At 43.1% G+C, this 5,000-nt stretch overlaps 1 protein-coding gene across 1 annotated transcript in view; it reads right to left on the bottom strand.

Moving 5' to 3' along the window:
* Nucleotides 1–5,000, bottom strand: part of LOC138965704 (multiple epidermal growth factor-like domains protein 10) — a 219,401-nt gene that overhangs the window by 14,257 nt on the left and 200,144 nt on the right. The gene's annotated exons all lie outside the window — the stretch shown is intronic.

The following is a 5,000-nucleotide window of genomic DNA, read 5'->3' as shown; positions in this document are numbered from 1 at the left end:
GGTCGGTTTACAGATTTTGTGTACAGGTATCACGTGACCGCCGCTCAATTAAGGATACTCTCAAAATCGACTGATCGGCAAACAAATCACAATAGACAATACTTTGAAACGTTTACATACGAGAAAAAAGCCAAATCAATTATCTACCCAGACAAGGTGTTGTGTTTAGCTAGCTTGCGTATTACGTGTGCTATTCTATTCTTAATGATGCAGGTGTTGATCGCAAACGCGGTAAAAAAATCATTGCAACAGATTTCGCACCCAAATTAAAGCATTATTTCCCGTGTCATTTTATCCAAATTTGATATGCCAGTAAAGGCCGTTCACTTGACCATCTGGATCACCTTTCGGTTTACATATTTTGTTTACAGGTATCACGTGACCGCCGCTCAATTAAGGATACCCTCAAAATCGACTGGACAAAAATGGAAGGGCCCAATCAAAAATTGGCAAAAAAATCACAATAGACAATACTTTGAAACGTTTACATACGAGAAAAAAGCCAAATTAATTATCTACCCAGAAAAGGTTGTTTTGTTTAGCTAGCTTGCGTATTGCGTGTGCTATTCTGTACCCACTGATGCAAGTGTCGATCGCACGTGCGGTCAAAAACGGGATTTATTTCGTGTGGAAATATTGTGACGAAAAGTGCTCTATTTCAGCAACAACTTCTAGTACGGTTGCTAGAAGCGCTGACCAACAAGTGTTCAGATATTTTTCTAATTGTCGTTTCTATATAGTAAAATATGTGCTGAAAACAGTCAGCTATCGCACCATCAAGAAATCGGTTCCCTAGTACCCCTTTAAGGCTCTGGAACCACCCCGGGTGGCAATATCGGGTCGCAACAAAGAGTGTTCCCCATAGCGGGAAAGAGCCTCAACCGTGAAAGATAGAAAGAAAGGTATTGAACAAAAAAGACGCACAACACCAATGTGAACCATTTGTGTTATCATACTTATATTAAAATATTGATGACCATGGAATAAATGGGTTATTTTTAGATTTCTGACAAAAAATCGCGAAAAACATGACAAATTGTCTTTTTTATAGCCTAAACTATGAAAGATTTAAAGAGAAGTATTGAACACAAAAGATAGCAATGGATAATGGCAACAACATTTGCTCTCATTGTTGTACAAAATTGTTGATTGTTTTTTAATACTTTTCCGTTTTTGTGGATTTCACAAAGCATACCAATTAAACAGCAGTCCAGGTAACTTGTCCGAATTTTTGCGGCAAAGAGCCTCAACATTTGAAGATAGAAAGACTATCATTGAACAAAAACTATGGTAAACACTAATGTTAATAACTTTTGATCTCACACTGATATTGAAATATGATGACCATGGAATTAATGGGCTATTTTCAGATTTGTGGGTACAAAATCGCCCAGAACATGACAAATTGTCTTTTTTCTAGCCTAAACTATAAAAGATTTAAAGACAAGTATTGAATATAAAAGATTAAACGGGATAATAGCAACAACATTTGCACTCATTGTTGTACAAAATTGTTGATTGTTCTTGAATATTTTTCGTTTTTGTGGATTTCACAAAGCGTACCGATTAATCGGCAACCCGTGTCAATCATCCGAATTACTTCATGCTGCGCCAAAACGATTGAAAATGGATGGAATATTAGTGTTTGAAGACAAAAGGCGCACATTGTCATGTTAAGCATATCTTGTTACACCGTATACACATCAAAATCGTGATAGCTCTTGGTTTGAATGTTACAATGTTTGATTTTGTGCAAGTTACACACATTGATACTGACAAAATGTAATGATATTCCAGGACAATATATCCAGCGCGCTCTTTGGGTCCCCAAAACACTGTACATGGTGAGTCCCATTGTGGTGCCAAAGTAGAAAACAATTATATTCACTTTAGCGATAGTCCGCAGTAGACGACATCAAATGACACAGACTGTAATGATAACTCAAAACTCGTCATCGCTTTCAGCAAACGCGTCAAAGTCAACCTCCTCATCTTCTTCCTCGTCTTCCTCGTCATCCTCTTCTTCACAACCACCATCTGCCAGAAGATCGATCAGCGACACAGGTAGGATGGGCTTGAGGCACCACACGGGTTCCAGGACTCCGTCTGCATTTTTCGTCCATCCCTGCCCCTGGTCCTCGGGTTTGGGCCTCTCCAGAATGCCTTCATGAGCACGCTTGTACAGGGCAACGCGGTGGTTTACTCGCTGAATGTGCGGCATCAGAGCAGATTGGCAGGGAGGCATGCGGGCTAGATCGACCTTACACTTGGACGTGAGTTTCTCGTTGTCTCCCACCATCTTGCGGAGTAGCTTTCCACGAACGACATCAACTGATTTCTCACGACTGTAATTGTACATCAGGCACGTAAACTCTTCTTAAAGCCTTAAAGGGGTACTAGGGAACCGATTTCTTGATGGTGCGATAGCTGACCGTTTTTAGCACATATTTTACTATCTAGAAACGACAATTAGAAAAATATCTGAACACTTGTTGGTCAGCGCTTCTAGCCACTAAACTATTCGTGGATTGCTTTGAAACTTCAAGAATATTTTACCAACCTACTAGACGTACTTCGAGCAAAAGTAGGGATCGTTACACGTATTTTTTTCAGATTTGACGCAATGTTTTGAAACATGTTTTTAACCTCGTCATTGGATTGTTCACTTGCGTCCAAAACAATCATGACTTCACATGTTTTTAGACAAATGATTGTAACACACAATGAAACAAATATTAGATGCGTATAAGCACTGAAGAAAGATTACTATGTATTATAAAGACGCTTAAAACTTTAGGGATGTCCAGCAAAGCGTGACAGCTGCATGTTTTGAGAGGAACGCAGCGGTAATATAACTGGTCTCAGTGCGAAACAGCGTGAACGTTTATTTGTTTCTCTCATGAGTTTGCATGACTAGCAAATTCACGCCAGTGGTAACACGCAAACGAGACTTCGACATTATCTGTAACAATCATTTATCTGTAGACATGCAAAGTCATGATTTTGTTGGATACAGAGAAACAATCCAATGATGAGTTTAAAACCTTTGTCCATAACATTGCGTCAAATCTGAACAAATGCATGCAACGATCCCAAATTGGGCTCGAAGTACGTCTCGAGTATGTTATTCTAAAAGATTTAAAGCAATCCACTAAGTCATTGTTGAAATACAGCGCTTTTTGACATAATACCCCTACAAATGACGAAACAAACTCCCGTTTTTGACCGCGTTTGTGATGGACACCTGCATCATTAAGAATAGCATAGCACACGTAATATGCAAGCTAGCTAAACAAAACAACCATTTCTGGGTAGATCATTGATTTGGCTTTCTGCTCGTATGAACAATTAGGTGGCAACGAACTTAAGTTCCCCATTCTGATATATTATTATAGCAAGTTGCTTCAATATTTTCTTTTGGCTGAATTAAGATTTTTTTGTATAACTTATTCAGTCACAAATATAAACATATTCTACATACATACAAAGCAAATAAGCTAACAAAACCGCTCCAGTCCAACCACATTCCGCGTACACAATCATTACTTCCATCCCCATATTGAAATATCGCAACAACAGACTTCCAGATATATAACACGATCATATGTGTTCTCTGTTTGCATGTTTGCCCAGTGTCTTGTCCCCACATAAAGCATATTAACTCTACCTGTCCCAAGATATACTGTTCAAAAAAAGAAACGCATAGCTTGTAATATTTGGTTAATTTAGTTATATGGCTACAAGGATATCCACCAAACTGCAGAAAATGTTTATCTGGTCGTCGACCTTTCGTCCATTGCCACAAGTGAGCTCTGCACGTGACGCATGCGTTATCAGTGGCTACAATGTCAAAATTGCTCATTTGGCATGGCCACTCTTCATGCTTCAGTGTAATCTCGTGAAACTCGGGGAATATTGAGCTCTCACCATGTCTTCCAAAACCCATAAAAGCGGATTGTTTGCCACAAAGAAATCAGACGACAATTCAGCGACGAAAGATGGCCCGATTGAGCAGAGAAGACCGCCAAAATGCATTGGGTCGTTTACAAGCAGGCCAAAGTCAAAGTGCAATCGCCAGGCACTTCCACGTGTCCCAGAGCACCATCAGTAGACTGTGGGTCAGGTTTCAAGCCACTGGCTCCGTTGCTGACTTGCCACGAGCGGGAAGACCAAGGGCGACAACTGCTGCTCACGACCGCTTCATACGGCTCCGCCACCTCCGGAATCGTTTCCTGTCGGCCTCATCTTCTGTCCAGGCTCTCCCCGGGCCACACCGATTATCGGACCAGACCGTGCGGAACCGCCTGCATGAAGCTGGTTTGAGAGCTCGCAGACCTCACAGAGGAGCTGTCCTCACCCGCCGCTATCGCCAAAACCGAGTGCAGTGGGGCAACCAGCACCTTCGCTGGACCGTCCGGAATCACTGGAGACACGTGTGGTTCAGCGACGAGTCCTACTTCCTGCTCCAGCGACATGATGGTCGGAGGAGGGTCTACCGGAGAGTAAACGAACGTTACGTGCCCAACTGTGTGGATGAGGCACCCGTTCATGGTGGTGGAGGCGTCATGGTGTGGGGGGCGATCAATACCGCTGGAAGGAGCACCCTGGTGCACGTCCAAGGGCGCATAACTGCCCAGCGATACGTGGAGGAAATTCTGCGCCCACACGCCCTTCCTCTTCTGGCTGACCAGGATGCCATATTCCAGCAGGACAACGCTCGCCCGCACACAGCACGACTCACCACCCAGTTCCTCACCGACCACCATGTCCAGGTGCTTCCCTGGCCATCCATGTCGCCAGACATGAACCCGATAGAACACCTCTGGGATGAATTGGACAGACGTGTGCGCAGGCGAGAAGAAGCGCCGGCAAATCACCGCGATCTATTGCAGGCACTTCAGGAGGAGTGGGACACCATCCCACAGCAAGATATCCGGCATCTGATCCAGTCCATGCCCAGAAGGTGCCGGGCAGTTGTTGCTGCTCAAGGCAGTCACACC

This window comes from Littorina saxatilis, linkage group LG4, assembly GCF_037325665.1.
Source record: "Littorina saxatilis isolate snail1 linkage group LG4, US_GU_Lsax_2.0, whole genome shotgun sequence".
NCBI lineage: Eukaryota > Metazoa > Mollusca > Gastropoda > Littorinimorpha > Littorinidae > Littorina > Littorina saxatilis.
Note: the sequence above shows the minus strand (reverse complement) of the source record. Positions and strands in the feature narration are given on the sequence as shown.